Source organism: Cnephaeus nilssonii (assembly GCF_951640355.1).
Source record: "Cnephaeus nilssonii genome assembly, chromosome: 4".
Taxonomy (NCBI): Eukaryota; Metazoa; Chordata; class Mammalia; order Chiroptera; family Vespertilionidae; genus Cnephaeus; species Cnephaeus nilssonii.
The window spans coordinates 30,536,631-30,549,970 of NC_137075.1; positions in this window are offsets into that span (position 1 = coordinate 30,536,631).

Genomic DNA, 13,340 nt, shown 5'->3' on the forward strand with positions numbered 1-13,340 from the left:
CAGTTTGATCAATTTACATCTCAGAACGTACATTTATGCACACAATGTAGAGATAAAGCATCTGTTCACACCTTACATGGAGGCATCGATATATTTATGGGAATTGAAGTTTTGTTAACCAAGGCAAAGGAAACTTTGGCTAAAGACTGACAACTTTTGGAAAGATCCCATTATTTATTCCAGAACATGATGTAATGATGCCTATTGTTTTGTCTCCTCTAAGAAAACAAATAAAACACAATATTTGAAACTCATAGGATTTGAACCATGGACCTTTCTGTTTCCTATATATCACTCTAGAATTTTGAAGAATTACAGGGTATGATGACATCATTGAAAACTATTGTATAGAGTTTTAAAAATTATCTTTCCCCTTTTAATTTTACATTTGGCATTTCATTATCCTATATCTATGGTTTCCATCAGCATTTTAAATAGATGTAATACATTTTAAGATGGCATGCCTAAATTTTTTTAAAGTAAAAACACAGGCAACATAAAAATTGTTTCATTAACTTCCAATTAAGCATGATAAATGCATTGGTTCTACACATAAATGTTTCCTCAATAAGTCAAAACACTAGATAATGTGATTTTTTTTCAACTGTAAGTATTGCTGTTATTTTGTAAGTAAAAAGTAATAATCAAAATATCCATAGAATGAAATTAACATTTCAGTCTGTCTATATCAGGGGCTGACTTACATTATAAGTATTTCTTATTATCATTACTTACTAAAATGATCTACCATTTGGATTCTAACATTTCTCTTAATATTTTATACATATATATTCTATTTGATTAGTTTTGGTTTCTTTCAAAATACAATAACCAACTGAAAGAGAAAGCTTTGGGGATTTTGCCTCTCATACGACTTACTCTGTTTTCCCATTTTGGCATCCTATTTCTACATGGTAAAGAGAAAAAAAGGAAAAACAAAGAAGATTTCAGAACAGAATTTAAATGCATCATTTCTGAAAATGGGATGAAATTTCAGATAAAGGCTTTGTTTTTAATGCCTAGGAAAAAATTAAAATGTATATATTTTTCTCAGTCAGAGGCAAGACTGTTATGGTTGCAACCCCTGCCTTTTTATAGTTCATCTTGGGAGCTAATGAAGCATTGCATATTGGTTTCAATTCAAAGCATATGTAGTCACTGAGGCATTTTTTCTTTATATAGTGTGATTTCAAAAGGAGCCCCAAATGTGGTCATCTTAGAAAATGTAATTTGGTCGAGTACTAAAGAACTTTTTCCCAGATGACAAAAATCTTCCTTTTTGAGTTGCCTCTGAGAACACATACATTCACAACTCTCTAAAAATGTACAGGCGCTGATGGAAATATATTAAAGGATTGGCATGTCAGGGCCATGCAGGGCATTGGGCAAATTTGGATAAATGTGCCCAGGTTTCACAGAATCAGGATCAGAAGTGAGTTAGAGGACAATGTAAAAAGATGTCGAGGGGGATAATGTAATCCAGACAACAAACTTAACAGCATCACACATCCAGAGCCATCTCCGAAGTCATTAACGCTGTTGCTGGGGGTGTCTGCCAAAGAGCCAGATGTCACTCCGCCACAACTTGGCATCTGATGGTTGTCATTTATAAGAGAAAATCAAGTGAGGACTGTAATTAGGTGTGTGCTGAACGGAACCCTTCCTTCTGACTCCATTGGGAATTTATTTATTTTTTGTCGTGAACACATGGAGCGCAAAGCAAGGGAACATATCTGCCCTTCAGACTCCTCGAAGTTCATGTATTTTCAAACCCTGGGGGAAATGTATGGCTCATAGGTTTCCCCCCTACACACTAAGACATTTATTGCGCTCTTTGGAGATGACAAAGACATGTCCCTGGACCCCCCAAAAGCATACACTCCCGTGGAAGAATCAATGTGTGAACAGATCAGTTACAAGTAAACCTTGGTAAGAGCTATGTTAGGGAAATTGGTTTAAAAACGGTGTTGTGGGAGCACCAGGAGTGGAACAACAACTCTTTGGAGATTTGGAAAAGGGCTCCACAGAGGAGGAGATGTTAAGGATGAGCAAGCATTTGGCAGGTGGGTGAAGAAGTGAGGGGGTGAGCATTCTAGCAGAAGAAATCACATGTAGACGAGTGATTATGAAATCACTTACGGAAAGGTCTGTTGGTTCTCTGGGAATGATGAGGATTTATACCTGGTGAGAGTCTGAAGCACGTGAACATTCTACGGGAGGATAGATTTAATGGGCAGAGATGAAAAACACGCCTATTGAATCCTTAATTCCTGCTTTTTTAGAGGTTAGGCTAAATAAGGTAAGTAACAACTCATGGCAATAGCCCCAAAAGCTTGCTATCTGAATTCAGAATTAAATTATTTATTTCTGACTATAACCCTATGAAATGGAATCTGTTAATTTTTTATTGTCTAAATGAGGAAAAGGAGAATTCGAGATGCTAAACAGCATGCCCAAGTCAGTCTCAGAGGCAAGCAGCAAAGCTAGGGGAACCTAGAAAACTGGCATTGCTCTCAAATGCTGCATATGCACATCCACCATAGGGAGTTGTGTGTGTGCTCAGTACTTACAAACTAAAAGTTCATCTTCCTAAGTAGAAATAATGAGCAACCCAGCATCCAGAATCATTGAATCATTTGTCTAGATTAAATCTAGAAATAATACCAAGAAATAGCTTTTTTTTTTAAATTAATTAAGGTAGGAAATTATCTGCCTCATCCCCAAGTAACTTCCTTAGTCACTGGAATACCCTGGAGGTGGTGCCCAGACAAAGGGCTTTTTTAAAAGCTTTCAAAATATATTTAGTAATATGTAGAGATGTTCATAATATAGTTATGAGTTCATAGAATGAGGTATAAAACTACATGTGCAGCATGATCAGATTTTTGAACGGGTAAATATGAATCGGGAAGTCACACACATAGAGAATATAATATGCCAAGATAGTACTAAACATTGTCTGAATGCTAGGATTACAAGTGATTCTTTACATTTTTTGCATCTTTTCCTATTAACAGGTGGAATTAGGGCAGGCAGAAAACCAAACACCAAGAAATGGAGATGCATGTAGGAGAACACGCCAAGGCCAGAAGCTACTTAGAGAACTGTCAGGGCAGCAGTACCTGAACTCGCCTGAGAAGGATCAAGGCCTCCTGAAAACCAGCCCAGGGATGAGGAACCTTCTGCCATCAGGACACGTTCGTTGCACTGGAATATCCCTCAGCGGGCTTGGTCTCTCTATATTTTAAAACGTTGAGGCTTTTATTTTAGCAGACTTTCAGTGGCCCAAAGCCCTACCAAAACACCCAGAAAATCTTCTCTAATTTGCCCTACGAAGTAGAAAAACCTGAAGCCGATGTAACAACTGGCTTCAACCACAAGGAGATTATCTATATATATAAAAGCCTAATATGCAAAGTGTCCCCTCGGGAGTTTGACCGACCAGGAGTTTGATCGCTTGCTATGATGTGGACTGACCACCAGGGGGTGGCGTGGAATGAAGGAAGGCCCCGGCTGGCAGCTGGCAGCCACTAGGGACCCTACCCATGCACAAATTTTGTGCACTGGACCTCTAGTTTCACATAAAATGAGTCCCCCTTCCCACCAAAGAAAAAGAGCCAAGTAGTTCTCGATAGGCTTGAAGACTCCCAGAGCCCTGGTCTGTCTGTCCACCTTTCTAATCAGCTCCAACTCGCTTCCTTCTCAGCACGGAGGCTGTGATAGCCATTCCAGGCATCACCTGCAGGCAGGATGTCCAGAGACAATGCTAGTTCGCTGCTTTCTTGTGACTTTAAGTATGAGGAAACCATTCCTGAAAGACACTGACAGCCTTTTTCTTATGTTTCACCATGTTCACTAAGGGGGAGGTTTTTTTTTTTAATTAAATGAACTATTTTTTTTTTCAGAAGTCCAGTTTCTACTCACTTTCCTTTTGCATGTGAGCCATGTTATATACCTTTTGAAGGCCCAATTTTAAAGCACCTGACTCAATGGAAATACAGGGTGGGGCAAAAGTAGTCTTACAGTTGTTTGTGTGGAGAATAATACAATAATCTATAATAATAAAAGCGTAATGTGCTAATTAGACCGGACAGCCAAATGACCTTCTGGTCATCATTTTGGACGAAACCGCCATGGTGGGGGCTGAGGCAGGCGAGCAGTTAGGGGCAATCAGGAAGGCAGGCAGGTGAACCGTTAAGAGCCAGCAGTCCCGGATTGTGAGAGGGATGTCCGACTGCCGGTTTAGGCAGTTGGACCTAAACCAGTAGGGATCGGGCCTAAACCAGCAGTCGGACATCTCCCAAGGGGTCCCAGATTGCGAGAGGGTGTAGGCTGGGCTGAGGGACCCTCTCCCTATCCCCTCCCCTCACCCCCCGTGCACAAATTTCATGCACTAGGCCTCTAGTTAATAAATAAACTCTTTTTTTTTCTAAATATATTTTATTGATTTTTTACAGAGAGGAAGAGAGAGGGATAGAGAGTTAGAAACATCGATGAGAGAGAGACATCGATCAGCTGCCTCCTGCACAACCACCACTGGGGATGTGCCCGCAACCAAGGTACATGCCCTTGACCAGAATCAAACCTGGGACCTTTCAGTCTGCAGGCCGACGCTCTATCCACTGAGCCAAACCGGTTTTGGCAATAAATAAACTCTTTTTTGCATACTCACAACTGTAAACCTACTTTTGCCCCATCCAATATGGCCATCATGTAGAGAAAAAATAAGAGGGCAAAGCCTCTATTCTATCAACCCATGCGGTGACCACAGTAATTGTGGTAAGAGCTGACTAAGCAGCTTCTCTTTTGTGTTATACCAGACACCAGGAGGTGCTAGTAAGGACAGAGTAAATAAACCTCTACCACAAAATTTTATTGGGAAAATGGGCCTCTTATTCTAAAATTTTTGTACAAATTTTTGGAGGTGGGGGTTAATATAAGGCTTCTGACCCAGAGGTATTCATCATGGGAGATATGGGGCAATTTCTCTGCCCCCTGGTATCACAATACTTTGATAAGCTAAAACCAAGGCATAAGCAACATAAACTATCTGCCAGTTACTATGCAAGCAGTGTGGGTGGCAGAGGTTGAGGGTAAAAGTGGGCCTAGTCCTGCTGCTTACGGTCCCAAAGCAGCTAATGAACACTTGGGACTGAGACTGGGCTTGAAGAAAGAAGGATGATGGAATGGATATTAATGAATACTGGTCCTGGAAACAGCTCCATCTCAAATGTATGCCCTTCCTGCCCTTTTAGAATTGATTCTGCTCAAATGCCAACATTGTGTTGGAGAGGGAGAAATGTTCCCCCAGCTTTAGAATTCTTCTTCTTTTTTTTTTTTAATCCATCTGGGTATGTCTAGGTGTCCAGCTTGCCCTCCACCTATACATGACAAGTCACTATGTTGCTAGATTGTAGAACACAGAATATAAAGCAAGCATTTTGCCAAACTAGCTCCAAAAGCAGTTAGGGCTCCTTGGGGTTGTAGAAGAGCAGGCCCCATTGCTGACAGAGCAGTAGATAGCTGTGTATGTTGGGGAATATCCCCTGAGAGGTCTGCAGTGCATGGTTGACGGAGGCCTGGGGCAGCCAAAATGTCATTCATTAATATCCCTCTTCCAAGCCACCATAAATAAAATAGCATCCAGACAGACAGAGAACCGTGTGTTTATGAGGAGGAAAAAACAGGCACTCCCTTCCAGCCTGGATGAGACTAGAAAACCAGAATTCTGGAATTCTGATATTCTTGAAGCTTCATGGGGCCACATCAGGTTGGACAATGGAAGGTCATCAACTTCTCTCCACTAATGCCATTTAAACATTGTTTAGGGAAGTGTCATTTCTTCTCTGGGTTACTGCCTTCTAACTCCATATGCTCATCAATCCATTTCCAACTGATGTTCTCAAAAAATATAAACTAGCATGTCATGTCACACTCTTGCTCAAAGTCCTTTAATGTATTCTCTTATACTTAAAGTAAAACCTGAACTCTTCCCACAGCCCTCAAAGCCTTGATGACCTGTGCACCTCTGTCCCTCCAAGCTCATCTCCTCCTCTTCTCCCCTTGCCCATCCTGCTCCAGCCACATGACCTTCTTCTGCTCATGCCCAGAATGAAAGGGTCATTCTCACATGACAAGTTTTGCAGAAGCTCTTTCCTCTGACTAAAACATAACCCCACTTCCCTACTCCCAAAATGGTTTTCATGTATTTCATTAGGTTCCAGCCTGTCACTTCCTCAGAAAGACTGTTCCTGACCATTCTATATAAAATTAGTCTCTATTTTGTTCCCTCATAATTTATAATTTCTTTATTTACCTGCATATTTGTCATTTTTCTTACTTCTGTAATAAGAATGTAAGTCCCTGAGTGTGAGAGCCATGTCTGCCTTGATTTTTGTGTCCCCAGTCTCTGGCAAGATGTGACTTAGAAGTCATCAATAAGCATTTATTAAATAAGCAAATGTATCATCGAATCGGGAGAAGAGTAAGAGGTAAAATTCCACCTCCTCTGAAAGCATTTTCTGACTATGCCACTTGAAGCTGTCATCATAATCTTTTCTTCTTGTCCTCTTTTTTGTATTATTGTCACTGTTAATATTAGCTTCCATTTATTGAGTGCATGCTGTGAATGTTATTCTAGGGATCAGATGTACTTATAAATGTAAGACTTATTTTCTTTTCCTGATGATCTAACTGAAGTGTAAATAATCAATGAGAAAAGAGAATCATCACAGAGGACTGGAAGCATAAGGGGATCTGCCAGAAGTACGCTCTTGGGATTTGAGATCAACATTGAAGGAGATATAGAAATTAGAAACTCTATAAAGGAGAGAGAAGGACACTCAAAATAAGGCAAATAGGAAGTTTGGAGAGAAACTGGAATGTGTGGGAAAAACAGTGAGATTACATATATAAATATTAATTTGATTTGACAGCAAATGTCTGGATAATTCTTACTGAGTGTATGATTTTTGCCACTTAATAGCCATTAATTGCATCCTACTTTGTAAATATCTTCCTTTGGTGTCTTGAATTGTGTTATTTGCCTATATAATAAATTTGTTTTTGATAAAATTAACACATTGCGGACCAGTAGTTTTATTGCTAGCTTTACCCAATGGCCAAATAAGTTTCTATTGAATGAGTACAAAAAATGCTTTACAGAAATGTTAAAGGCATACTTTAAAATTGAATACCCATTGCATTTTGAAGTTATTTATTACATGTTCTTACAAACTAATATCTTTTTAATATCATGATTGGCCATAAGCGTTGGAACAGAAAACATGAGAATTCTCGTGATCCGTCTGCAATGTGTTAAGATTTTAAATATAATACAACTAAAGGTCTTTTGCTGTTCCTTTTTGGGTAATTTCAGATTATCCAAATTGCAAACCACTCTGTTAATCCTAGGTATACCTTTTACCTGATAACAATGCCTCTATGTGGCATACCTAATAAAAGATTATCCAGACTCGTAACAAACTTTTCACAGATTCTCATGAAGAACTTGATTCAATATGAAATAGTTTTTTGTGGCATCAAATTCTTAAATTTCTTTCCTTCACAACATTCCACCACTAATCCTAGTTAAATCCTCTAAAATTGTGTTAAAAAATGAATCATTTTCTGTAAAATAATCCTTTGCATATTTGAAGGCATAATTATTTTCCCTTTTGTCTATTACTTTTAAGCTAAATATTTCTATTTTATTAGCTGTTCCGTACCAATATTAGCACTTACATTAAAAAACATCGTTTCTTAAACAATTACATAATTGTTTTAAGCTCCATGTCAACATTGACCCTCCTTGTTTCATTCACATTGCATTCACCTCATTTATATTCATGACTGATATATAATAGGCAAAGAAAAAAATATTTGCTAAATGAGTAAATGAAGGACTGGAAGTATCCTATATAATAAAGAGGTAATATGCAAATTGACCCTCATGCCCTCACAAGATGGCCACCCCCATGTTGTCACAAGATGGCCACACCACATTGTCACAAGATGGCCAGCAGGGGAGGGCAGTTGGGGGAGACCAGGCCTGCAGGAGAGGGCAGTTGAGGGCAATTGGGCTGGCAGGGGAGCAGTTAGGTGTCCATCATCCAAGCAGGGGAGCGGCTAGGGGGCTATCAGGATGGCAGGCAGAGTGGTTAGGAGCCAGCAGTCCTGGATTGTGAGAAGGATGTCCAACTGCCGGTTTAGGCCCAATCCCTGCAGGATTGGGCCTAAACCGGCAGTTGGACATCCCCTGAGGGGTCCCAGATTGGAGAGGGTGCAGGCTGGGCTGAGGCACCCCCCCCCCAGTGCACGAATTTTGTGCACCGGGCCTCTAGTAGTTCAATAAAGCAAAGAAATAAAATAGCAGACATCTAACTGAAAAAGAAGAAAAAAGAAGTACAACTCTATTCACAGACAACATTATCATTCTTGTAGAAAATGTATAGAATACCTAAAAAGATATTAGAACTAATAAGTGAGCTTAACAAAGTTGCAGGATACAAGATCAAATATACTTGATTGTATTTTTATATACTAACAGCAAACAATAGGAAATTAATATTAAAGTACTACTTATAATAGCATACAAAAATAAAAGAAATATAGAGATTAATTTGACAAAAGATATGTGAAACCTCTAAACTAAAATTATGAAATATTACCTAGTGAAATTAAAGTGAACCTAAATAAAAATATAACCACCTTTATGAGTTGGAAGGCTCAATATTGTTAATACTTCAGTTCTCCTTAAATCGATCTATAGATTAACTCCATCATAATCACAATCCCAGCAGGTTTTTCTTTGTTTGTTTTTTAGGAAATTGATGAACTGATTATAAAAGTCCTATGAAAATGTAAAAGACCAAAAATAAGCAGTGAGGGAGGAACCAAGATGGCGGCATAGTTAAACAACTAATCTGCTGCCTCACACAACAATTTCAAAAATACAACTAAAAGACAAAACTTCTACCACCCAGAACCACGGGAAAGCTGTCTGAGTGGTAGATTTACAACTAAGAAGAGAAAGGAGCACAAACGCTGAAAAGCTGAGGTACGGCGGCGGGCGACTGGGTGCGCGGCTTTTCTTCAACCCAAAGGGAGAGAAGCTCCCGATCACTCTGAAATCCAGTTTCTGGGGACACGCGGGGGACCCAGACACCTACGGGGAGAAGCTGGACTCTCAGCCATCGGGTCGGAAAGTGAGAGTGACTTTTTTGCAGAGGTGTGCCCAGCAATCAGTGTTTTACTGTGCTGGAGCTCGGGGCGCAGGGACTTGGAAACACGGAAAGGCAGAGACAGCTGACACCAGCCATCGTCGTCTGCCACGCCCTAGCCTAGTGACGCCCTGAGATCCCGCCCCGCACATTCTACAAACCCGCCCAGGCTCCACACAGCGGCTTTTGCATATAAATAGCCTGTTCTGTGGCAGCTCAACCAAATTAACTGCAGCTCCAGTCAGACTGCTCCAAAACCGCCCAAGCAAAGGAGGAGAAAACTAGTTCTTGCTGTAGCTCCTGCTGGGGGACACACAGTACACAAGGGCACACCAAGAGTGTCCACCTCAAGTAACTGGGAGGCTGACCCATTGAACCAATAGGACATCTAGTACACAAAACTACCCTACCAATTCAGGGAAGCAGAGAAAATGAGGAGGCAAGGAAACAGATCACAAACCAAAGAAATGGAGGAGAACAAGCGACTGGACATAGAGTTCAAAACCACGGTTATAAGGTTTTTCAAGAATTTCATGGAAAAGGCCGATAAATTCAATGAGACCCTCGAGGATATGAAAAAGGACCAACTAGAAATTAAACATACACTGACTGAGATAAAAAATATTATACAGAGACCCAACAGCAGACTAGAGGATCGTAAGAATCAACTCAAAGGTTTGGAATACAAAGAGGCCAAGGACACTCCTCCAGAGAAGCATGAAGAGAAAAGAATTCAGAAAGTTGAAGATAGTGTAAGAAGCCTCTGGGACAACTTCAAGCGAACCAACATCAGAATTATGGGGGTACCAGAAGAAGAGAAAGAGCAAGACACTGAAAACCTATTTGAAGAAATAATGAACGAAAACTTCCCCCACCTGATGAAAGAAATAGACTTACAAGTCCAGGAAGCGCACAGAACCCCAAACAAAAGGAATCCAAAGAGGACCACACCAAGACACATCATAATTAAAATGCCAAGGGCAAAAGACAAAGAGAGAATCTTACAAGCAGCAAGAGAAAAACAGTTAGTTACCTACAAGGGAGCACCCATACGACTGTCAGCTGATTTCTCAACAGAAACTATGCAGGCCAGACGGGAATGGCAAGAAATATTCAAAGTGATGAATAGCAGGAACCTACAACCAAGACTACTCTACCCAGCAAAGTTATCATTCAGAATTGAAGGGCAGATAAAGAGCTTCACAGATAAGAAAAAGCTAAAGGAGTTCATCACCACCAAACCAGTATTATATGAAATGCTGAAAGGTATTCTTTAAAAAGAGGAAAAAGAAGAAGAAAGATAAAAATTATGAACAACAAATACATATCTATCAACAAGTGAATCTAAAAGTCAAGTGAATTAAAAATCTGAGGAACAGAATAAACTGGTGAACTTAATAGAATCAGAGGCATAGAATGGGAGTGGATTGATAATTCTCAGGGGGAAAGGGGTGTCTGTGTGGGGAGTATGGGAAGAGACTGGACAAAAATCATACACCTATGGATAAGGACAGCGGGGGGGAGGTAAGGGCAGAGGGGGGGGGGTGGGAACTGGGTGGTGGGGAGATACGGGGGGGAAAAGGAGAAACAATTGTAATCTGAACAATAAAGATTCATTAAAATAAAATAAAAATAAAAAAAGAAAGAAAATGTAAAAGACCTTGAGTTGCTCAAGCAGCTTTGAAGAATAAAGAACAAAGTTGGAAAGCTAATAATTCCTGACTTCAAGATTTACTTAAAAGTTAGTCATCAAGGCAATTTAGAACTGGCTTAAATATAAAAAAAATAGATTAAATACACAAAATAGAAAGTCCAGTATAGACCCATACCTATATGGACACTACCAAAGGCAAATTCAGTGGAGTAGGGAAAAACTCTTAATGAATTGTATTGAAACAAAAGCCAGGCAAATGAACATGAATCCATACCTTAAACTATAAATAAAAATCACTCCAAATAGATCATATACATAAAGGTAAAACCTAAAACTATAAAAAGTCTAGCAAAAAAGACAGGAGAGAATATCTTTGTGACTGAAAGTTAGGCTGATTTCTTTTTTTTTTAAACATGTTTTTATTGAGTTTGAGAGAGAGAGAGGAAAGGTGAGGGAGAGGGGAAATCTAAAGTTAAAAATAGGAAAAAGAAAAAAATACAATGATTATATTTTCTCATAGCATGTCATTAGAGTAAAACTACATTTTCAGACCTAATGGAGACATCTCTTTCCTCATAATACTCAACATTTTAGTAGCACTCAACACAGTTACTATCATTATCTTCTTGAAACATTTTCCTTCAGACTCCTATGACACCATATGATCCAAATTTTTCTCCTATGTTTCTATTTATTTTTTTCCTCCTGCCTAGTTAGTCATCTTTTTACAAATATATTTTTCCAACCCAAGCTTGTCTCTTGATTTCCACATTTTGCTATTCAATTGTCTACATAGGACATCTACATGGATATCTCATGATATCTCAAACTAATTTTATCCTCTTCCCACCTAACCTCTTCTTTCAGTCTTCACCATCCCAGTCTTCACCATCCCATCATTATCCACCAAGTAGTAGTGAGCACAGAGACCTGGGAATAATCCTTAATTTCTCTAGTCCATTGGTCTAGCAATTCTATGAAATAAGGAACTGAATCCATCACATTTGAATTATTCTCAGGTAACCCATATGCCTCTTACTTCTTACAGTTTCTTCCCATGAATTTAAAAAGCTGTCAATTTGATAATTCTAGGACTATTTCAGGGAATCATTGTAAAGTGTTCTGATATATAGTATATAGTCTCTCACTTATCTCCTCATTCCCCTATCCATCCTTACTGAAGCATTTAGAGTTATAATTTATTTAGATCATCTCTCATAAATACAGAATGTATAATGTGACTTATATTGAATTTTGGACCATTTGTGACCCCTTGAGGCATTTTCTTTTATCTTCTCTCCTTTCCTAGCAGCCTTGATAACCCTGCGCATCCAGGACTGCAATTTCATTCCCGAGGTAGCATTACCTTTAGACAGTGTGGCCTCTGGGGAGTGAACTAGGATAAATGGGATTAAACTGAAACAATTGGAGGTTCAGGTTAAACACTAGGAAAAACATGTTGAGAAAAGCTCACTTAGACACGGAGCCAGCTTCCCTTGAGGATGTGGGAATATCTTCATTGTAAATTTTTTAGCATAGTTGGCTAAAGCTCAATAAAGAGTTCCCATCTCACAGTGGGCAACTCAGTTCTTTTTCCACCTTGAAGAGATGGGAGGAGTCCATACTACTTGGGCATGAGATTTAATACCTAATGAAAAGAAAGCATATCATGGTCCAGCCTATATAAAATCTCCCCTTCTATTCTCCTTAAGGATTTGTGTTTCTGGGGAAGAAGGTTAAAGAACCAAATTTATCACTGATATGATGAAACTCCATATCTGTTTTGAATCCCAGATTACACATTTGTTTTGATGAATTTGAAGCTATTAGCCCTTGACTGTTTTATAAGGCCTGGTGAAGTTGTCTTCACACACTTAGCACTTACTTTCTGTTGATAATGCTGTTAAATGGAGTTAGTTATCTAATTAGTGTAACAATGAAATCAAATCTCTTTTCCCCTGCAGGCTAAGGCATGATGCATTTATCCACAGAGTGGTGATGTCTGTCAGTCAAAGGATTTGTCATCAGAGAGAACACTAGCTGCAAAGGGCAGAGCTCTATATTAGCATCAGGCTTAGAAGTGGTAAAATGGAAACTTTCCTTGTTATTAATACCTGTTGATTTCCATCTTCATTGGTCAGAGGCCCTCTGCAAATCAGATCAATTGACTGCATTCTTAATTTTTTTTCTTTAGCCTAACAATTATTAATTTGGCATCCCCTCTATTGACATGGCACCATTAGTGAGGGTTAATAATGTTGGTTTTAGAATAATAGATATATCGCTCTGACAAACAAATTAACATGTTTAATAAACTTCTGGCAATAATGCAATCACCCAGCTTTCCCTGGCTCCACCTGTAGATTTCCAAAAAAGGTCATTGGAGGTGATGGGAGGGAACAGACTTTTTCTTCATAATTTTTATAGCTGTTGAATGGCTGTAAAGTAAAGATTACATGCTGGGG